This window comes from Protomyctophum parallelum, assembly GCF_964188405.1.
Source record: "Protomyctophum parallelum genome assembly, chromosome: 13".
NCBI lineage: Eukaryota > Metazoa > Chordata > Actinopteri > Myctophiformes > Myctophidae > Protomyctophum > Protomyctophum parallelum.
In genome coordinates, this window is record NC_139708.1 from 2,152,036 (window position 1) to 2,176,691 (window position 24,656).

At 45.7% G+C, this 24,656-nt stretch overlaps 1 protein-coding gene across 1 annotated transcript in view; it reads left to right on the forward strand.

The window, feature by feature from the left end:
• olfm2a (olfactomedin 2a) overlaps positions 1-24,656 on the forward strand; it is an 87,898-nt gene that overhangs the window by 17,720 nt on the left and 45,522 nt on the right. The gene's annotated exons all lie outside the window — the stretch shown is intronic.

Sequence of the window (24,656 nt, forward strand, 5' to 3'; positions counted from 1 at the left end):
AGCTAAACTGACGGAAGTGCCCCTGAAATATTATCGAAACTTTACAAGAAGCACCCGGGGTGACCGGGCCCTCCATCCATCACTGCTTCACCCCATTCCAGGATGGTTACAAGGCTCCATCCACCGTTTGGCAAAGCAGTGATTGCTTCTATATTCAGCTACTCCTGTTAAGGAAGTGGAACCGAATATAACATGGCGTTACTTCTCCATTGAACTCAAAGGACGCTGCCCGCCACCCTGTTCTTTTCTGTCGCCCTTTTACTTTGAATCAAGGTCAAGTCAAGGTTTCTTTATTTAGTCTCCCAAGGGAGAAATTTGTCTTGGACCCCAAGGACCCGCCCTGCAGCATACAGATACAATACAATACAATACAATACAATACAATACACAACACAAGACAACAAAGGCACACAGTGACCCGTGTGCCTCTGAATGCTGTCCTTAACCCTGATAGGCAGCCTGAAACAATAACAAGTCAATGTGAGGCAGGTTCAAATGCTGGTCTGACAAATTATATTCTATGCAACAGTAGAAAGTACAGAAACCATGGATTAACGGCGATGTATGCACACATTCCTGTGCATGATAAAGTTGGAAATATGGTGGATAATACAAAATCTCCAAAGATCCATCAAACAGTCCAAGCGAGCACACGAATAGAGTGGCCAGTAATAACATGAGGAGTATATGGTGGGCTTACTGTACGATCAATAATGTACTTCAGAGAGACAACCAGCTGCGAGGAGAGCCTCTCTACCGCCTTCCCCGGTGAGCTGAATACCATTTCCACTTGGTTACACACACACACACACACACACACACACACACACACACACACACACACACACGCACACACGCACACACGCACACACGCACACACACACACACACACACACACACACACACACACACAGCAGGCTATTCCTGCTGGCTTCAAGATCGCCTAGCCGTAGCCCTCACCTGGTCCTGGTCCGGACGGCTGGCGTAGACTAGACGCAGCTATAGGCTGCTAATCCAGCCTGACAGCATGTCACAGGTTTGAGTCCCGATCCTGACGTCCTTTGCTGCGTGTAACTCGCCATCTCTCTCCCCCCACTATCAAATAAAGGCCCAAAAATATATTTAAGAAATGGAGTGCGTACGCTTTTCCGACATGTCAATAGTCTGACATGTGGAAAATGACCGGATTAAGGTGGGCGAACATGTGCCGCTCCGCGCTTGCAGAAGTTTCTGGTTATGGTTATGTTAGGGTTTGAGGTAGGTCGTCGTTGTCGGACCAATGACTAGTCTGAACTAAGTACTGCACCTAAATAAATGACTGTTGCCCTCACTTCAATCGTCAGTAAATGCTATGAGAGGTTGTGAGGGACTTGATTTGTTGCACGTTATCTGCCATGTTTCAGACTGCCTTTTTTTATCCTGGCGGAGAGTAACAGCTGTGTGCAAAATAAATGCTGTTTTTGGCCCAGGCATCTGGACCTGGCCCAGGCATCTGGACCTGGCCCCGACCATGTCCCCGACCTGGCCCCGACCATGTGCAGCTGGATACGGAACTTCCTGTCAGGCTGTTGCCAGGTGGAAGCACCACCAGGGGCAGATATAGTTTTGATCATTTTACTTTTGTTGTGTGTAGAGTGTACAGTATGTGGCACATGGACATCGACCAATTCTGTATTAACCCATTCTGACCTGTGATCAGATTCATACGAGGTTTCCGCTGGACACACACTGGTCTGATTGACCCATTCTGACCTGAGATCAGATAAAAAAAAAATGTCAGTCGTTCTTCGATTGTTCAAAAATAGCAGACCTACAAGCTCGTATCGCGCCACTCGGTGGCGCGATATGAGCTTGTAGATCTGCTATTTTTCAATAGCTAAAGCATAACATGATGCCAACACCAAAATGGGTGCCCGTTCAGAATGGGATATAAGCTGCTAATATATTATTTATGACCCAAAATCTATAAATCTCACACACTATTATGGCAGCCGGCAGTTCCACCCGCCACACAAGGTGCCCTTTTCTCACTTGAGCACCTGCCCCTCAAAACGCCACTGAGCACCACGTGACATCAGAACCACTGACCCTTAACACAATGGGAGCCGGACCGCCCCTTGATTGCAGAGCATTATAAATTCAATGGGATTCTCAAAAGGGACATTTCCTTTATGACACATGATCTACATTATCCCTAGAATAGCTGACAAATTATTGTAAATTCATCATCCTCACTGTCCTTCTTATCACCCCCTCAATAATAATAAAATATATTAGCTTTGGTCGTGTGAACAATCATCATTGTTCCGATTGGCTATTAATTGATTATACGAGAACTGCACGGCCACTGAGCACTCTGGCCTACTTAGAATAATCCATGATCACATGAGGTAGAAGAACCATCCCGGCTTAAAGAGCAAACACTAAACCCTTTGCACTTTAAAGAAGGCATCCTTTCGCTCTGCTAGGTCCTAAGACTAAGTAATATACTCTTTGCAATGAGCACGCCTCTCTGCACCTGAATACTGTACAGTATACTGGCTACTGTATCATGTGTGTGTGGCTGAAAGTAGAGTCAAGGCATCTGCTCAGTGGTGCGCACTCTGACAGTGCCTGGTATTAATTTGTGTCCCTCTTCCTTAAAGAGGACACGCATGCAAACAAACACGTTATACACGCATGCATGCACACACACACACGCACACACACACACACACACACACACACACACACACACACACACACACACACACACACACACACACACACACACACACACACACACACACACACACACACACACACACACACACACACACACACAAAATCATGCATTGGGCTGAATAGGAGTGATTAGTCATAGTGGGTTGGATGAGGTAGTGTCAATGTACACAGTTATACGATGTGAATGATACAGTAGATAGATACTTTATTGATCCCCAAGGGGAAATTCAGGTTATCCCAAAGCTACCTCCCAAACCTCCCAAAGTAGGTCTGTGGTAGGAAAGAACAGCCAGTCTTTGGGGACATGGGTAAAAGTGAAGTCAAAGAGAGAGTGAGAGAGGGACACTGCATAGATCAATGACAAGCATGGTTAACAGTCCTATCGTTTTCAGATGCTAGAGGACCCACTTCAATCATTCCCATCATGTTTAAAAAATGGCAGAGTCAAGTGCTTCAGCCAATCAAGGCAATGTAATGAATAGGTATAATACGGACGGGGTCTCTAAACCACAGACCCCCAGCCCTATACCCTACCACCCAATGCACAGGCTGCAGACCCCCAGCCCTACCCCACCACCCAATGCACAGGCTGCAGACCCCCAGCCCTACCCCACCACCCAATGCACAGGCTGCAGACCCCAGCCCTACCACACCACCCAATGCACAGGCTGCAGACCCCCAGCCCTACCCCACCACCCAATGCACAGGCTGCAGACCCCCAGCCCTACCCCACCACCCAATGCACAGGCTGCAGACCCCCAGCCCTACCCCACCACCCAATGCACAGGCTGCAGACCCCCAGCCCTACCCCACCACCCAATGCACAGGCTGCAGACCCCCAGCCCTACCCCACCACCCAATGCACAGACTGCAGACCCCCAGCCCTACCCCACCACCCAATGCACAGGCTGCAGACCCCCAGCCCTACCCCACCACCCAATGCACAGGCTGCAGACCCCCAGCCCTACCCTACCCCACCACCCAATGCACAGGCTGCAGACCCCCAGCCCTACCCCCTACCACCCAATGCACAGGCTGCAGACCCCCAGCCCTACCCCACCACCCAATGCACAGGCTGCAGACCCCCAGCCCTACCCTACCACCCAATGCACAGACTGCAGACCCCCAGCCCTACCCCACCACCCAATGCACAGGCTGCAGACCCCCAGCCCTACCCTACCACCCAATGCACAGGCTGCAGACCCCCAGCCCTACCCCACCACCCAATGCACAGGCTGCAGACCCCCAGCCCTATACCCTACCACCCAATGCACAGGCTGCAGACCCCCAGCCCTACCCCACCACCCAATGCACAGGCTGCAGACCCCCAGCCCTACCCCACCACCCAATGCACAGGCTGCAGACCCCCAGCCCTACCCCACCACCCAATGCACAGGCTGTGCTCTTGAGAAGGAGAAGGGCAGCAGGGTTGCTTCTCACTTGTCAGACATGTTTTTCCTACTTGGTCTGTTCTGGATCGATAGCTGCACTTGCATTGAATCAGTGTTGGTCTTACAGAGACAGCCCTGAACAAGGCTATTAAAATGAGCAGTGAGACTCAGCCTAGGGATGAGGTGGTGCTGCTGGCATGCTTATTATTACTGTGTGTCCTGGTGAAACTAATGTGTGGCTGTACACTAGCATAAAGTCAGAATCTTAAAACCTAATAGCAGATGATGATGTGTTGATTTGCTTAACCCATTCTGACCCGAGATCAGATTCATACGAGGTTTCCGCCGGACACACACTGGTCTGACGAACCCATTCTGACCTGAGATCAGATTCTAAAAATGTCAGTCGCTCTTCGATTTTTCAAAAATAGCAGACCTACAAGCTCGTATCGCGCCACTCGGTGGCGCGATATGAGCTTGTAGATCTGCTATTTTTAAATAGCTAAAGCATGACATGATGCTGACACCAAAATGGGTGCCCGTTCAGAATGGATTAACATCCACTATATAGAGGACATTAAGATGAAATATTTGCAAATACAGTAGTAGCATTATCAAGAGCTGCAGTGGTATCAATTGAAATGTCATCTTAATAATACATTACGTTACAAATTAACATTTTCCGGAAGAGGGCCCATTGCACATAAATTAATTCTGTGGGTAGGAGCAGTTTTTAAAATGTGTCACCTTCCTTTGCTTATTATTAAAATACATGCTTAGAGGACGGTTGGAGCTTAATTCAAATGCATTCCTGCCCTTTTACCCCAGGCAAACATGCAACATAGGCAACAATGATATACCCCAGGGGGGTGGAGTGATGGTGCTGCACATTGCTATTTCTTAAGCTGGCAAAACGGAAATATTTATGTTAACGATTAGCGAAGGAAGTGCCTCCTTAACCCATTCTGACCGGGCACCCATTTTGGTGTCGGCATCATGTTATGCTTTAGCTATTGAAAAATAGCAGATCTACAAGCTCATATCGCGCCACCGAGTGGCGCGATACGAGCTTGTAGGTCTGCTATTTTTTTTTAAATCGAAGAACGACTGACATTTTTAGAATCTGATCTCAGGTCAGAATGGGTTAATCAGACCAGTGTGTGTCCAGTGGAAACCTATTGTGAATCTGATCTCAGATCAGAATGGGTTAAGGGGGGGAATAATTTCCTCTTTCCCCCCTCATGTCTGAATGGAATATTAACGTGAGCTTTTCTGATATCATGACTCGCAGGCTCTATTCACAGATGTCATTATTAAGGTCTATATACTGTAGCTGTGCTGCGTGCTCTGACTATAAAGCAGATTTACACTGCATAACATCCCGCCCCTATTGTGTTCTAGCAGAGAGACAGAAGTATGTGTGCAAATTACACATAACTACTGTAAATATATCCATTAATCTCTTACCCAGCCTTTATGAGGCTCAAAGGATCAAAAGGGGGATAGCTGTGATAGCGGTAGCTGACCAATCCGTGACAGATGTGTGTAGTGGGCGTGGCACATAGACTGTAAAAAATATGGACAAAGCGTTCCCCGGGTTTAACATGGACGTAAAATGAAGCCTGTTATTCCTGCACTGTAAGTCGCCATCTTTCTAGATCCGTTTGGTACCAGCTGGCCATTGGCTGGCTCCGTTTGGGTCCAGCTGGCCATTGGCTGCCCAGACAACGAGGCGGGACTTCCCCCCTTCTTCTCCGTTGGTTTTTATTTTGACTCGAGTGGGAGGAGTAGACTCTTGAGTGGGAGGGGAATCCCGATCATAGACTGTAACGGTAGCCACGCCCCTCAGAACATACGCGACTTTATGGTCATTATTTTAATTAATGGGACCATAATTTTCCAAAAAGAATATTATGAAATTAGAAATGAGACTTTAAACTAGTGACTGGAAGCAGAAAGTATTCATGACCATGTTTATTAAGGTAATACAGTCTAGGTGAAGTTGGGCCAAAATACATGGGCCTCTATGGAGCTATGGGGCTTTTTGGGTCCAGTCCAGTGACACAACAGGCCATTATATGCGCGCGCGCAGTGTGGCCTGCCAGGGCGTATAACTCCCGGCCTGATTTGGAGTTCCACTCCGGGCCTGCACTCTGCACCCCATTATTGGTTGGGTGGAAGGCGATCTGATTTGTATAAGCTTGGCTTGACCATACTAAACAGGCATCACACAGCATCACTGAAGTACAATAGGACTATTACAGACTCTTCTTCCTGCTCTCCCCCTGAACACCCCCCACCACCCGGACACTCCCATCCCACACTTGACTAACTCAGCAGAATATTACCACCTTATTAGATTCAATATACAACCCTCTCATTTCTGCTCCCACATACTCATTTTCTCCAGTTTGTTGATTTTTCTCCCCCCCCCACTACCCATTTGCTTGTGTAATCACTGAATGCATCAGCGGCTTCATGTTGTGATAATACGGCCAAGAAGTTGCCCATTATATGGCTGGAATCACTGCCAGTGTGTTGGGGGAAGTCACAGTGGAGCCAGGCTGTTTATTCAACAACAATCCTTCGCAGACCTTCCAGGCGGGTGGAAGGATTCCACAAAAACACACAACAACAAGCTAATTGGTTCATTTTCAAGGTCCTGCTACCCATTGCCCACAACTCCAAATATAATATTCAGTTAAGTTAGGAGTTTGTGGAATTCTCTCAGCCACACAATATGCCTGGGTGGGTGGTAATAATAATGTCGCTCTAATGAAATGTTACAGCTTACCCTGGACAGTGCTGTAATGACCTGTAGACATAGAATGGACAGTGGACAGTGCTGTAATGGACAGTGCTGTAATGACCTGTAGACATAGAATGGACAGTGAGTGTTTTGCATTAGTTCTGGCAAAAGGCCTTTGTGTCGTAGTTACCATAGCACTTAACGTACAAAGTAACCAACGGCTGCTTTTCACTGTTGTTGAGGACATGAAGCCCTTTTGGCTCTGCAGGAGGTGTCTGTTTGTGTAAGGGTGGATAATGTTCTGTGTTAAGGCTGGCTCTTGGGCCTTAACAAAGAGGGGAGACCAGACAGAGTTTTAAGCAGAAAAATGTGTTTATTTCAATAATCAATTAATAAATGTAATCAAACAAGTCATTGTAACGTTCCAAATTAAGCTGGCAGGGAACACTGCCCACTTAACAAAAGGTAACCAAAGCTACAGTTGCCCTGGTGTGGCTGCCCTGCAGCCTGCCTGAGGAGGAATGGGGAGACCAGAGCAGGTGCTTTAATAGTGTTTGGGGAGGACACTGGCCAGGTGTCTCCCCTTTAATAGTGTTTGGGGAGGACACTGGCCAGGTGTCTCCCCTTCTGCAGATTGCAAGCTCCGCCCTCCCAACCCGGCACTGCAAAGGGATTGGGTTAAGCATGCCTGACACAGAACAGCACGCAGACTCCTTAAAGGTACAGGGGCCGTCACACAAGAGCGGAAGTGATGACCAGATGTAACTCCTTGCAGAGTAAAGTCTTGACTAAAGATTTGCCGAGTAGATTATTAGGTCTCGGATTTAAAGTTGGACAAGTTAAAGATAAGCGTAGTTTTATATTCTCACACAGACTTGATTGAAGTTTATAATCCAACAGAGAATGGTTCTGGCAAATGCCTTATAAAGGGTGGGGATGACGTAACGACTAGGTAGATGACATAACAACTAGGTAGTCGTGACGTAAACCCTGACAGTACCCCCCCCCCCCTCCCCCCCTAGAGGAACGCGTCCACGCGTAACCATTGTGCTCGAGGAACGCCATCGGGCTTAAGCAAAAGATCCACAAGACAATCCAGTGATCTGCGTTTACGGCGCAAAGCCAGCAACTTACGGATTTGACAGAGTGGAGTGGTGGAGGTAGGCTGAGGCGCTGCGGTTGAGGAGGAGGTAGGCTGGGATGGGGTTAGGGTTCTGGGTGGGTAGTATAGGCTGAGGTAGCCCTGGGTGGGTAGAAGGCTGAGGTAGCCCTGGGTGGGTAGTATAGGCTGAGGTAGCCCTGGGTGGGTAGAAGGCTGAGGTAGCCCTGGGTGGGTAGTATAGGCTGAGGTAGCCCTGGGTGGGTAGAAGGCTGAGGTAGCCCTGGGTGGGTAGAAGGCTGAGGTAGCCCTGGGTGGGTAGAAGGCTGAGGTAGCCCTGGGTGGGTAGAAAGAAGGCTGAGGTAGCCCTGGGTGGGTAGAAGGCTGAGGTAGCCCTGGGTGGGTAGAAGGCTGAGGTAGCCCTGGGTGGGTAGAAGGCTGAGGTAGCCCTGGGTGGGTAGAAGGCTGAGGTAGCCCTGGGTGGGTAGAAGGCTGAGGTAGCCCTGGGTGGGTAGAAGGCTGAGGTAGCCCTGGGTGGGTAGAAGGCTGAGGTAGCCCTGGGTGGGTAGAAGGCTGAGGTAGCCCTGGGTGGGTAGAAGGCTGAGGTAGCCCTGGGTGGGTAGAAGGCTGAGGTAGCCCTGGGTGGGTAGAAGGCTGAGGTAGCCCTGGGTGGGTAGAAGGCTGAGGTAGCCCTGGGTGGGTAGAAGGCTGAGGTAGCCCTGGGTGGGTAGAAGGCTGAGGTAGCCAGGGGTGGGTAGAAGGCTGAGGTAGCCCTGGGTGCGTAGAAAGAAGGCTGAGGTAGCCCTGGGTGGGTAGAAGAATTCGGGGCCGGGGTCCTTAGGCGGTTGTCGTACATCACATCGAGCAGGGGTTACATTTTGACCTCGCCCAGGGGAGGGGTGGCATCTGGGCGGAGCAAGTCATCTTTGCCCCCTCCCGGAGGCGAAGTGCCACCGGTTTGGGAAAATCCTTCTTTGGGCGAATCTGAAGTCATGGTCAACCGCTGCGACCAAATCTTGGTCGGATTATACTGTAAGGGTTGAGAATGTAACTCCTTGCAGAGTAAAGTCTTGACTAAAGATTCGCCGAGTAGATTAGGTCTCGGATTTAAAGATGGACAAGTTAAAGAATAAAGATAAACTTAGTTTTATATTCTCATACTGACTTGTTTGAAGTTTATAATGCTCCGACAGAGAATGGTTCTGGCAAGATGCCTTATAAAGAGTGGGGATGACGTAACGACTAGGTAGATGACGTAACAACTAGGTAGTCGTGACGTCAACCCTGACAGTTTGTGTGTGTGTGTGTGTGTGTGTGTGTGTGTGTGTGTGTGTGTGTGTGTGTGTGTGTGTTTGTGCGTGCGTCGGTTTCCCCAGTGAGTCTTCTTGTGCACACTTTTTAGGGTGTTCAACATTATTCAGGCCAAGGACCTTGCTTTTTGAGAAAGCCTTCCATCCAACTTCAGGCTTTCAAAGCTAACTCACAATAGCCGATCGTCTCATAATTGGGTTTTTTTGTAACCAATATTTTTTATAGCCTGCATGGCTAATAAGCCAGAATCTGCCGTTGGCAATATACCACACAACAGTGTGATATGAGTCTGGCTTATTAGCCAGGCTAATATTTTTCACCCAGTGTCAATTGTCTCCCAACATATCCATTACAGGAGTGCATTCTATCAAACAGAATTTGCATAGTGGGTGGTCTGAGGAGGTGCTTTCCGCTGTCCTAAACCTGTGTGGGCAAGATAGCAATTTGAAGGAAAGCACGCCCACGGGCACACCTCCACCCGCAAATATAGGAGTCGGCACAATGTATTGTGGGTATAGTGGCTGCATCGTTTAGGGGTAGTGGAAGCTGCAGAATTATGCGTAATTCACAGATTGTGGTTAGTGCTGGCATCCGCTAGGGCATCCGCTAGGGCAATTTACAATTTACAATGTAGGCATTTAGCAGACGCTCTTAATCCAGAGCGACTTACATTAAGCAAGAACAAAAAAGCATGGGAATACATCACATAAAAACATTCATCATGAAACATGCGTAAGCTAAGAAAGAAACAGTGGAATATCTATATAATGAAGCTATACATATAAACTATACATATTTACTACTATGCTATACATATGTACTATGACGTGCTATGACTACATACAATGCAATTATAGTGCTGTCTACATAACATGCTATAAGTCTGTATCAAATGCTATCTAAGTCTACAGAAATGCTATCTAAGGGGGTGGGGTAAGTGCTATGGGCCATGATGGATTCTGCATATGCATATTATGCTAGGGCCCGAGGAGTCCCAAGTCCAAGCTTCTTTTCACCTGACAGGGGGAGGTTCCCTGGTTGGAAGTAACGCATGGAAGGAACACGTAATTCAAACCAGTTCCTTTCCCCTCCATCAGGCGCCAGAGCTGGCCTACCTTAGGGGACTCAAACCAGTTCCTTTCCCCTCCATCAGGCGCCAGAGCTGGCCTACCTTAGGGGACTCCGGGGGAACATGCAAACCTCATCGATGGCTATTGATCATTAAGAGATTTGAGACTGGCTTGGATGTATTCTGCAATATTTTCTTTTTGACTTCATACAGTACAATTTACAATTTACAATTTACAATTTACAATTTAGGCATTTAGCAGACGCTCTTAATCCAGAGCGACTTACATTTAAGCAAGAACAAAAGCATGGGAATACATCACATAAAAGCATTTATCATGAAACATGCGTAAGCTAAGAAGGTAACAGTGGGATATCTATATGATGAAACTATACATACACTATACATAATAAACTATACATATTCACTACTATGCTATACATATGTACTATGGCGTGCTATGACTATATACAATACAATTATAGTGCTGTCTACATAACATGCTATAAGTCTGTGTCAAATGCTATCTAAGCCAACAGAAATGCTATCTAAGGGGTAGATTTGTTTGACAGCTAGGGCCTGTAAGTGTTAAATTAATGAAATAATGATAATGTTGATAAATTATACAAATTAACAGATTGCTAATTTTGCTAACGGCAATCTGTAACTGTAGCCTACTACCGAAAAACAAATTCCTAACATGGTTCATGTATGGCAAATAAAGGCTTCTGATTCTGATACTGAATTGACTGAAGGACCCCTGTGGAAACCTCCTTGGGTTTTTCTTTCATATATTTCATAGCTTAGTGACATGATACTGACATGATTCCGACACAATACTGACATGATACCGACATACTAACATGATAGTGACATGATACTGACATGATTCTGACACAATACTGACATGATACCGACATACTAACATGATAGTAACATGATACTGACATGATTCTGACACAATACTGACATGATACCGACATACTAACATGATAGTAACATGATACTGACATGATTCTGACACAATACTGACATGATACCGACATACTAACATGATAGTAACATGATACTGACATGATTCTGACACCATACTGACATGACACCGACATACTAACATGATAGTAACATGATACTGACCGTGATGCTAACATGATGAGACATGATTACCGGACCCCACTTTGAGAACCACTGACTTTTAATCAACTTTAATCATGAGCTGCAAATCTCACAGTCAACATGAGAGTGGCTAATTGGCAGAATCTCGCCCACTCCTCCTGTCAGTTATGCTATTGCAGACGTGGCAGAAAACAGAGTAGAGGTAAATTCATCACTTCAGGAGCTTCAAATACATCACACATCCTCTCTCTGGCTGTCTCGCTCTCTCTCTCTCTCTCTCTCTTGTAAGCTCTTTGTCACTCCTCTCTCCTCACTCCTGTCTTAATCTTTGGTTTATGATCTCCTGGCGTCGTGTCCCACAGTGATTAGCTAATCACTCTCATACCTTTTGCTCGGTGACTGGATGCTGTATGTAAACATTGACTCAGACAGGGAGAGAATGAGCTAGCCTCAGACACTTCACTCAGACAGGGAGAGAATGAGCTAGCCTCAGACACTTCACTCAAACAGGGAGAGAATGAGCTAGCCTCAGACACTTCACTCAGACAGGGAGAGAATGAGCTAGCCTCAGACACTTCGTCCCCCCCCTCCCCCCCTCCCCCCAGACATCTGACATGGTGCAGTGCTTCCGCAGACATCTCGTCCTCAAATAGGCCTATATAGATGAAAACACACTTAATGAAACAAAGGAAAGTCCCGCCAGTACGTTAATGAGACAAGTGCAGGCCACTCTGCTCTAACGCTGCTGTGAAGACTGAAGAGGCTGATTGAATTACACGCTCAGCGGCAGTCACAACATTCAGGTATCTAACGGAGATCTATAGACGCTACTGTACCCAGTCAAACCCTCAGTGTTACTTTATTCATTTGTAACAGTGTACAATGCTCTCTGTCATATACCTCTGTATGAGGTTGCCTACTCTCAGACAAAGACAAAATATATATATCTTCAGTGGTAGTGACAAGGCCATCTCCGTGAGCTCAGTGTGAAGGGCGTTTTGATTAGGAGTGAATTATCAGGCTCAATTATCAGACTTTCTTTGAGCCTCCTTTCCGTCAGATTGAAGACTCCCAATTTGCTGTCAGTAATTAGTCCATAGCTTTCCCTGTGCCACAGAGTGAACGTTTGATTAGCTGGATGGGAGAAAAGGTCAGGAATGTGGCACCGGTTTTCTGTTGCACGGAATGAAAGAGGGGAGTGCTTTGTGTTGTAATTAGGTCATGGAGCCAGGAGGTGATCATAGTAATCGCTGGTGTGGTGTGTGGTGTGTGTGTGAGTGTGTGGTGTGTGTGAGTGCATGATGAATTTTCATGCAGGGACATTTGTCACTGCAAGCAGAAACTGGCAGTGAGAAAGACGTGTTCAGCTGGTATCATTGGCATGGGGTATGTGCTGAACACTAGGTAGACTCATTCTGCTCTGCATAATGCATGGCAGCTGATTGCCACATTCTTTTCTTTGGCTTTAATCAAGGCCAACATTAGCGTGCCACTAGTCCCTGATTGAGCTATCTGATATTCAGATACCAAGCCCTCGGTGGTCAAAGCCTGGGTACACCGAGGCCATTTGGCACCGTAATCAAGGGACAGTCAGTCAAATCATGAGCAATCAGTCCTGCTTTGAAAAGGACCTGAATGAATGTCCTGGTGCCATTTCCACAAAGTGTTCAAGAATAAAGAATCACACCTGTGTGAAGTAAGCAGTGCTACTATACCATGTGGGGGGTCCCCGCAACATCCAGACAGACAGACAGAGCTGCGTATTGGAGAGGAGGCACCGCTCAAAAATTGGGGATTGGTCATACAAAATGCAGCGTAGCTTTAAGGTGTTTCTTGCTCCACTCTGCAGTACGGTTGTGCAATGTCTTATGATTATGAATATGAATACGGCCTACTGTACAGGATGGGACGGTAACAAAGACAGGGGAGGGTGGTACAGACAGCAGACTACTATAGGTGTTTTAACCCATTCTGACCTGAGATCAGATTCATAACGAGGTTTCCACTGGACACACACACTGGTCTGATGAACCCATTCTGACCTGAGATCAGATTCTAAAAATGTCAGTCGCTCTTCGATTTTTCAAAAATAGCAGACCTACAAGCTCGTATCGCGCCACTCGGTGGCGCGATATGAGCTTGTAGATCTGCTATTTTTCAAAAATAGCTAAAGCATAACATGATGCCGACACCAAAATGGGTGCCCGGTCAGAATGGGTTAAAGTCAATACAGTGAGACAGACAGATTTACTGTATTGATCTTCTCTCTCTCACACATTGCTGTTGGAAGTATGGATTCCCCATTGTTTTCTAATGGAACTGCTGTGGGTTAACACCCAGTATCACTGCTGTTAAGCACTATAGCTGCTATACACATACATGAGCTGTATAGCCAAGATTTAGCTTTCACTGCTTGAGCCTGATTTATAGTCTGTCATACGATGGCCAAAAATAGCCGATCTACAAGTTCATAACGTGTCGCATTACTATGTGTTGTGAGCTTGTATGTTGGCTATTTTTCTGCAGATGACAGCGCCCTATGATGAAGTTTAAATTGGGCTTTAGTTTGCCTCTACTATCAACATGATTGATAGTCATTGCCATATTATTTGCCTGTCACAGCGCAGCCAGCTCTCTCACACAACACAGTGGTAACTACCATCTATATACAAGATGCACATGGTTTACAGCTCAGCGGGGAGATGGGACTGCTCACGCAAGCACACACAAATGGAGAGAGATCGCACTATGCTACTGTACACCAATAAACAGATACACACGCATCCATGGACGCATCTGACACACACATCTACTGTACCTCAAATTCAGTTTGTCCCTACTGTTACCTTTGCAGATTTGATTCCCTAGTATGCAGACACGCCTTACAAAACAGTGCTGATGATGCACGCTAAACGTGCAAGGTTAACCCATTCTGACCTGAGATCAGATTCTAAAAATGTCAGTCGTTCTTCGATTTTTTTCAAAAATAGCAGACCTACAAGCTCGTATCGCGCCACTCGGTGGCGCGATATGAGCTTGTAGATCTGCTATTTTTAAATGGCTAAAGCATAACGTGATGCTGACACCAAAATGGGTGCCCGTTCAGAATGGGTTAACACCCCCCAAAAGTAAGGTCTGCATGCAAGGCACATATAGATCACAACTTGTCATATCATATCATATCATATCTCATATGCCGTCAATGCCCACTCTGTGGTCTGAGGTCCCACTGCATTTGTGGTGAATGAATTATTGAACATGTTCGGTTCAGTGTGATGTGGTGTCTGTTCTGTGTACATGCAGGGGTCGATGGATCTGTGCATGTGTGCGTGTGTGCGTGTGCACGTGTGCGTGCGTGTGTGCGTGTGTGTGGTTCTTTTGTGGTCTGTATCTCTACTGTCATAGCATGATATCCCAGAGGAGGAGTTCTCACAGGAGCAGTTAATGGATCAAACACTGCACGTTGAAAACATAATATTGTGTATTCTCCCAGGACCCTCCTATCTATTCCACTTAAACAGTTTCTATAGAAATGAGGTCACATTTAAGCTTAAAGATCAAAGATTATTTATTGTTATTAAAGAGGTATAATGTTTTCAAAAAAGTGTACAGTATTTATTAAAATGTTGTTTTTATGTGGGCACCCCCACCAGTTCATTAAGTATGCCTGGTTTGCCTGGTGGGTGGTGATGGGTGGTGATCCACCTGAACTGAAGCTGTAGTTGTATGATAAAGGGGGAGGGGTTAGGGGAGGGGCTGATAATGTGATCTCACTATATTACTGTTTATTTCATTGGCCCGTTTGACTGTCAAGGGTTCAGCCTCCAGGAAGAAACCCTAAATACAAAGTTAATACACCATTGCACATAGAAACGACTCCAGGGTGTCTAATGAAGTACTGTCACCTCATAGACACATGAAAAACTGGAAAAATACAAAAATTGTGGCACGCCATCTTTAATTTAGGCTATACTCCATCACACGACACTGTTGCTCGACAAAAATAACAGATTCTCAACCTTGAGGATCAGTTATTTTCGACAAGCGGCACCGCCGTACTATGGAGTCATAAATTATGGCTTTAATTTGGACTCATTTTGATGTTGATACATTAAGAAGTTGGTGGTCCTCCAACACCTGTCATCGGATTAATTAATTATGACTCAGGGCGTTCTGGCCGGCATTCTTAGAATGAGAGGCCTAGGGCGTTTCTCACAGCCTGTCTCGTGTCTTGACCGTCTCCGGCGTGATGGCTCTGAACCGCTTCGGACAGGATTTGTTTTACCAGATGAGTTGTTCTAGGCCATGTACCAGCTTTCAGTAGCAGCTGGTATACAGGCGCCAGTCAGTATACAGTAGCTGGCTGTGTGATTAGGGACATTTCAGCTGGAAGAAACTCCAGTCACTCAATGTTAATAGCGTTTGTAGTAGATAACAGTAGCACAATTAGAAATGTACACTCTATGGCCATAAAAATAATGAAGTCTGTGTGTGTTTGACTAGGGTATGGCTGTATTGCTATTACTACAATGGCCATAATGCTTTGGTGCACTGCCCCATCTAGTCATATTGTCTGTGGGACCTGTGGGTTTGTCTGACTCTGTTTCTCTCATGTAGTCATGTAGTCCAGGAAGGAAGTGAGACTGATGAGTCTCCAGACCTTTGAAATACTAAAATATCTAAAAACACATATTACACACATAAACCCCCCAGGAAAGTGTTTCTTGTGTCCCAAACATGAACTCTATGTTAAGTATGAGATGTCTCGTACTTTCCCTCTACGCCCGTTGTATGCTAAATACAAGATATCTCGTACATAAAGCTTTATATCAAATATGAAATGGCTTCGCCGAAAATCTACTTTTAACACTGGCCAGGTTGCTAGGTAACGGCTTGCTTAACCCCAGCACCAGGATATGTGTGCGTGCGTCCCATAGGGTCCCATTCAAAGTAGGATCTTTGGCTGTTATCTCTGAAAAATGTGGCACTGTCCATGGTGATCATCATGCATCCAAGGTTTGGATGTGATTTCCAATTGCACCAGACATGTTAACGTTTGAAAGATAAACATTGTGAGCTACTGCTAACATTAGCCGCTCCTTACAATGGCGGTCTCAGAGCTGGGAAACCGGAAATGAAAGTACCCAAATATGGGGAAATAGCCCCGGCAAGGCTTACCTAGCCTCTGCTGCACCCTAGTAGCAGATAAAGAATTAAAATAAGATCTGGTTGCAAAAGGGGTGAAGTGGCCCTTTAAGCTCTGTGAGACAGCAGAAAATAGCCGATCTACAAACAAGCTCACAGCACAACGTAAAAATAGATTAGGCTGGAGGGTGGGTGGTTGCTTTCCCCAGCACTATTATCTGCACCCAGAGCCAGTCGCTAATAGCCCAGGGCTCTGTAGCGCTCTACTGCCATCCTTGGGTGTGCACAATATAGCTGCCATTACTTTCCCCCCCTTCCCCTGCAGTTGGTGGGCATTTTCGCCGTTTGCGCTGATTAAAAATGCCCTTTATAGAGAAACCCCCCTTAGGCTAATAGGAGCATAATGGATTTTTCCCCTTGTTTTTTTACTCAGATGTTTACCCATAAACTAACTAAGCTTATAATGTGTGCATCTCTGTGTTGTAAGCGTATATAGGTAATTAGGTATGTGTCTGAGTCTGAGGATGAGAATTTATAAGTAAGCTAAAGATAGAAATCGCTGATATGAAGATGTATGTAGGGTAAGAGGCTAGAGGAATATATGATATGATGATGCCATCTCTCCTCTTTGCCTGGGGGAGGGGGGGGGGGTGTTGGGCAGGGAGAGAAGAGGTGTTGGAGAAAACAAAAAAACAATTCATAGAGAGTTGGGGGGGGGGGGGGGGGGTGGCATGGATTTGGAGATAATTATGACAGCAGAGAGAGGCAGCAGGTAGGGAGAAAATGAGGTATAGGACCATGCAACTTTAAAAGGGTAATGTTTTGGTGTGATAACTGAAAATGAATCAGAAATGTTTACGTGGTGAATACAGGTAAAAATTTCCCACCAGACGTTCTAGTAATGGATGCAGTTTGCATTCTTTGAGCTTCAGTATGAACCCCTGCATGATTCCACATTACAGTCCAAACCATTAAACTACAAAGGTACGGTAAAGACCACACACACACACACACACACACACACACACACACACACACACACACACACACACACACACACACACACACAACATATATAGGTATTTATAGCAGATCATCACATCCAAATCTAGACATCCCAGTAATATAATCACAACGTATTGTCTATGGCGTCGCACTGGAACTTGGTGATTTGCGACTCTGCTGCTTGTTAATTACAATAAGATATTTCATTTCATGGTGCACAGTTGTTGTTATGCCTGATTTATTCCTGGTTGCCGCCGGTTTTGCGTATCAAAAATAGAACGTCTACATCTAAGATCCGTACCGCATAAACCAGTGGTTCCCTGCAATGTGGGGTCCGGGGTCTCTCGGGGGTACTTGGTGGGGTCCCAGAGGGTCCCCAGATAAATGTGTTAAAACAACATCTCAATCGTAATCCATATTTATATATCCATAAGTGTCATCTGCTATTTTTTTACATTTATTTTTATCTTGAAAACACAATTCATCTCTTTTAGGGGTCTCTGGCACAAAACATTTCCGTGGGCTGCACGGTCAAAACATTTCCGTGGGCTGCACGGTCAAAACATTTCCGTGGGCTGCACGGTCAAAACATTTCCGTGGGCTGCACGGTCAAAACATTTCCGTGGGCTGCACGGTCAAAACATTTCCATGGGCTGCACGGTCAAAACATTTCCGTGGGCTGCACGGTCAAAACGTTTCCATGGGCTGCACGGTCAAAACATTTCCATGGGCTGCACGGTCAAAACATTTCCGTGGGCTGCACGGTCAAAACATTTCCATGGGCTGCACGGTCAAATCATTTCCATGGGCTGCACGGTCAAAACATTTCCGTGGGCTGCACGGTCAAAACATTTCCATGGGCTGCACGGTCAAATCATTTCCGTGGGCTGCACGGTCAAATCCATATACATTTGTGGGTCCTTAACATGAAAAGGTTTCAGAAGCACTTCTATAAATCAAGCAACAGATGAGTGCACCCCTATATACTCATTACGTGTGTGTGTGTGTGTGTGTGTGTGTGTGTGTGTGTGTGTGTGTGTGTGTGTGTGTGTGTGTGTGTGTGTGTGTGTGTGTGTGTGTGTGTGTGTGTGTGTGTGTGTGTGTGTGTGTGTGTGTGTGCGTGCGTGTGTGTGTGTGTGTGTGTGTGTGTGTGTGCACGCGTGCTTGTGTGGGTGTGCAATCCCACCAATAATTCATTATTAGTGGAGCGATTACGTATAATTAGGGAGGCAGGAATAAGTAAAAAGAAAGGCTTAAAGTTTTAGTATTCTTCTCCAGGCCCTTGTTTTGCTGTGTGTGAAGAATCACTCACTATAGTCACTAATCACTCACTATAGTCACTAATCACTCACTAGTCACTAATCACTCACTAGTCACTATAATCACTCACTAGTCACTATAGTCATGCATTGTGCATTAAACACAAATCTGAAAAGAAGCACTTGTGTCAAAGTGTAGATCTTTACTGCCACCCTGTGGAGTTAATATCCACTGCATTCTGAGTCTTTCTGGATTCATGAGGGAACCATTGATTTAGAGATTATATTTCTGATAATGACATGACGTATATAATTACTATATATAATGGCGTAAAAAATAGTTATTTAGCACATAGCGCAACACACACACACACACACACACACACACACACACACACACACACACACACACACACACACACACACACACACACACACACACACTACAAAGACAGTGTTCTACTTTGACCTCGCCCCCGCTCATTTTGATAGGTTGGAAAACTTGGAATGGCTTATGGTTGACGACAGAGTACAGTAACTTGCAATAACTAAGATACCCATGTACCTGTCAATATACTTCCTTAAAGGTAGTATAAGTGATTTAAAAAGTGTTTAAAATAAGTGTTATATATTTTGATAGTACTCGAGTGTTTGTTGCAGCTGCAGTAACAGGAGTCTCCATGTTTCCAGGCTTTTTTTTTAACAGAAAATGCATTTTCAGAAACCGAAACTGGGATACCAATCCAATCAGGATATAGAATAGAACGCAGTCAGGATACAGATTAAACAAGTGGAATTGTAAGTGATGGCACAAATAAATGGGCAGAGAAAATTGGAACTAGAACACTATAAACTATTAACCTCATAAATAGCTCTCCTGAGCGCTGGAGACACAGGGAGATCTTTGTTACTGAACTGATTGATTGATTGATTGAAATATTTATTAACAGTTTGTAGAATTTACAGTAGGCCTACATTTTAAGCACAAACTCAATACAAAGACTGTTAACTGTGAGTGGACGACCCAATTAAGCATTACACTCGTTTACAACAGGGTCCACATTGTTCAATTCATCAAACACTCTATAGCAATGATTACTATCAGAATAGTGCCTTTTAACAAAAAAACGTTTTGTTTTAACCAAAAAATGTCACTTACACTATACCTTTAATGTCAACAAAGTCCACGATCATGGTGTGGGAGTGTCCGAGTGTCCTCACATTTTGGAATTTGGTTGCTACTAACCTTTCGACTATTCTACAAGTTAACATCACACCCTCCCCATCTCTATTCTTATTAAATGATGTATCCCAGTTGCCATTAAATAACACCCGTATTCGTGTCTTCTTTGCTGGCGTAACGGCCGCAAAGAAGATGGTTGCTTCGCACTGGAAACCGCCTCATACATTGTCATTTCGCCAATGGGCTTTGACCTTTCTAGACATCATTTATCTAGAAATGTCTACAGCAAGATTGCATGGTGCAAAAGAGGAAAACATTGAGATTTGGTCTGGTATTGCAGATTTGGTTAAGGGCATGGTTTAATCATTATTATTATTATTATCATTATTTATTTATTTTTTGTCTCCATTGCACAGTAGTAGGAGTAATGACATTTTGTGGCATCTTTGGTCTCGGGGGGGAGGGGTGGGTGGGATTGTTTGTTTTTGTGTTCCTTGCTTTTGCTGTTATGTGTTTTATATGTGTTTTGTTTTCTTTAAGTCATTCATGTTGTTAACGTGTATTATTGTGATTTTTGTCTTAAAATAAAAAACATTTGATGACAAAAAAAACAAAGTCCACGATCGCAACATCGTGACCATAGTTCCACAAACACCGTTCAACTCAGATTTGGCTCAAACAAGGGGATAAATTAATTTAGCTCCTATGCCACTAAAATGGGGCCCATGAGTCCCACATCCCGTTAGTCCGACCTACATGGCCGGTTAAGACTGAGGTTAGGGTTAGCGACCTATGTGGCCGGTTAAGACTGAGGTTAGGGTTAGCCACCTATGTGGCCGGTTAAGACTGAGGTTAGGGTTAGCGACCTATGTGGCCGGTTAAGACTGAGGTTAGGGTCAGCGATCTACGTGGCCGGTTAAGACTGAGGTTAGGGTCAGTGACCTATGTGGCCGGTTAAGACTGGGGTTAGGGTCAGCGACCTACATGGCCGGTTAAGACTGAGGTTAGGGTCAGCGACCTATGTGGCCGGTTAAGACTGAGGTTAGGGTTAGCGACCTACATGGCCGGTTAAGACTGAGGTTAGGGTCAGCGACCTACATGGCCGGTTAAGACTGAGGTTAGGGTCAGCGACCTATGTGGCCGTTTAAGACTGAGGTTAGGGTCAGCGATCTACGTGGCCGGTTAAGACTGAGGTTAGGGTCAGCGACCTACATGGCCGGTTAAGACTGAGGTTAGGGTCAGCGACCTACATGGCCGGTTAAGACTGGGGTTAGGGTCAGCGATCTACGTGGCCGGTTAAGACTGAGGTTAGGGTCAGCGACCTACATGGCCGGTTAAGACTGAGGTTAGGGTTAGCGACCTATGTGGCCGGTTAAGACTGAGGTTAGGGTTAGCGACCTACATGGCCGGTTAAGACTGAGGTTAGGGTCAGCGACCTATGTGGCCGTTTAAGACTGAGGTTAGGGTCAGCGACCTATGTGGCTGGTTAAGACTGGGGTTAGGGTCAGCGATCTACGTGGCCGCTTAAGACTGAGGTTAGGGTCAGCGACCTACGTGGCCGGTTAAGACTGAGGTTAGGGTCAGCGACCTACGTGGCCGGTTAAGACTGAGGTTAGGTTTAGCGACCTATGTGGCCGGTTAAGACTGAGGTTAGGGTTAGCGACCTATGTGGCCGGTTAAGACTGAGGTTAGGGTTAGCGACCTATGTGGCCGGTTAAGACTGAGGTTAGGGTTAGTGACCTACGTGGCCGGTTAAGACTGAGGTTAGGGTTAGCGACCTACGTGGCCGGTTAAGACTGAGGTTAGGGTTAGCGACCTATGTGGCCGGTTAAGACTGAGGTTAGGGTTAGCGACCTACGTGGCCGGTTAAGACTGAGGTTAGGGTTAGGGTTTAGCATAGTATAGTAATCGGTCGCACTAACGGGAGGTCGGAACAGGGTTAGGGTTAGTGTGTTAATATAAAAAATGTTAATGTGAAATTAACTAGGAGTCTAGTTAATGTGAAACACTAGACTCCTTCAAGTCCCCCCTATATTTCTTTACTGTAGACTACACGTTTTCCCTTTTATATATATATATGATGATTTATTTTTTTGCATATAAGTGTAGTCTTTAAATGTTCTGATGAATTGACAATGGAGGACCCTTATGTAAAGAAGACTTTTTCTGGTTTTATCCTCTTAGCAGATTTTGTATTGCTGTGTACTTTCCTTGAACTGTACCAATTCTGCAAACTGTTAATACACTTTTCAATCAATCAATCAAACCAAACTCACATAGTGCAGATGGCCAATTCTGTAGTTCCGCCAGTCGCCACATGAGGACAGTCTCGCTTCACCAACAAGCAGAGCCTCTAGTCTACAGCACTGAGGCTGATGGTGGAGCCTGCAGGTGGCTGAAGAGGGATGACAGTGTTTTGGATAGCGGTCAGGAAGCTGTCTCCTCTCATATCGCATGGAGGCACAGCCCACACGGCGAGGCCCATATCACTTGCCCCCATGTGACTGGCTGGGAGGGAGTGGGAAGGCGAGCATATAGCCGTGACTGACAAAATGAATAACAGGCATGACTGCGAGCAGAGATGGCCCGGTCATTTTGTGTCATTTTGTCATCATTATAGCTGTTTAGGCTGTAAAGTGACACAGAGCCATGGTCCCTGTTTAGGCTGTAAGGTGACACAGAGCCATGGTCCCTGTTTAGGCTGTAAAGTGACACAGAGCCATGGTCCCCAAGGTGAAATGACAGCAATAGGTGCTCGAGCATTATGGGACATCTGGGATGTGACTCCGGCGTGACTGCTGAGACTGTGCTGAAGCCTCCATGCATCACTGGATTTCAATTATAACAAGAAAGAGATAATGATAACCCCCTAATAAACCTGTAAAAAAGTCCTGTACACTTCAGTCAGTGAGAAAAGTATACAGTAGCAAGCCAACCCAGGATAACCCACCCATATACCACATGAGCCCTATACACGACGAATAGCAAAAACAAATAGCCGACCGTCAATCTCACAAAACCAATGCCACACGTTGTGAGTGTGTAGATCTACCATTCACTATTTTTGAAGATTAGCCGAAAATAGGGACCGGGGTTAATGTTGGTAAAACAATGCAACAGTCTGGAAATTCCTAAATGGGAACAGGTTTGAAAAAGGGACATTCATGAACACAGAGTGTCATGAATGTGCCGGTTGACATAATTGCAATATGGCAAGGACATAGTTTAGGAGTGGGTGAGTGATGTTGGACAGACTCGTCATACTGTACTGTACTGTACTGTACTGTACTGTACTGTACTGTACTGTACTGTACTGTACTGTACTGTACTGTACTGTACTGTACTGTACTGTACTGTACTGATTGGGTAAGCGACCACCCAAACACATCTCTCTGTTTTGACTAACAACGGTTTCAGTGCATGGGCACCTTATAGCCTAAAACTGGAGTATGAATAGACCTTAAGATGGATACTCTGTGAACATCCGGAACATCTCATCTGCTCTGCTTGCAAATTAATATCACACCATGCACACCACCTCCCTGGTCCCCTTTGGCCATCCATCCATCCATCCATCCAGCAAAGCCATCCATCCATCCATCCAGCAAAGCCATCCATCCATCCATCCATCCATCCAGCCTTCCATCCATCCATACGCCCACATCTCCATTAAGCCATATCCATCCATGGTTCCATTCAGCTGTCCCTTCATTTATCCATCCATCCATCCATCTATCTAATCATCCATCTGTCCTCTACACCATTGCTCTGGCACAGATTATATGAGCAATATAGGCTATGAGCATTATATGATAATACCACAGTTGGAGTGTGTGTGTGTGTGTGTGTGTGTGTGTGTGTGTGTGTGTGTGTGTGTGTGTGTGTGTGTGTGTGTGTGATCGCTCGCTCAGCCTGCTTTGAGCGAGCGATGGACATGGAGTAAACACAATTGGGCTCCATCTTTGTCGCCACCCTTATCCATTATCCCTAAAAGTATTTGCCATTTTTTACTATTTAGAAAAACCCTTTAAAATAGTTCAACTAGCCGATCTACATCGAGACATTGTGAGCTTGTAGATCGGCTATTTTAACTATTTTACAAGGGTTTTTTAAATAGTAAAGAATGGCAAATTAGTTTAGGGATAAGGGTTAAGGGGGCGCAAGATATAGCTCAATGTGTTTTGTAACTCCACACAAAACACGGGTGATTGGTGTCGTAATGATTCCCCCCTCCCCTCAACCTCCCCTCCCCTCCCCAACCCTTCCGACACTGCACTGAAGAGTCATGAATGAGCAGCTAAGTGTTAGATACAACAGGGAGCGTACAGAGGAGAGCAGAGAGGGAGAGAACAGGCACGTGTACAACCACCGCGCTGGCGGGAAAGAAAAGGAGCAGATAGGGAGGGGATGAGACAGAGAGACAGAGAGAGAGAGAGAGAGAGAGAGAGAGAGAGAGAGACAGAGAGACAGAGAGAGAGAGAGAGAGAGAGAGACAAGAGAGAGAGAGAGAGAGAGAGAGAGAGAGACAGAGAGACAGAGAGAGAGAGGGAGAGAGAGAGACAGAGAGAGAGAGAGAGAGAGAGAGAGAGAGAGAGAGAGAGAGAG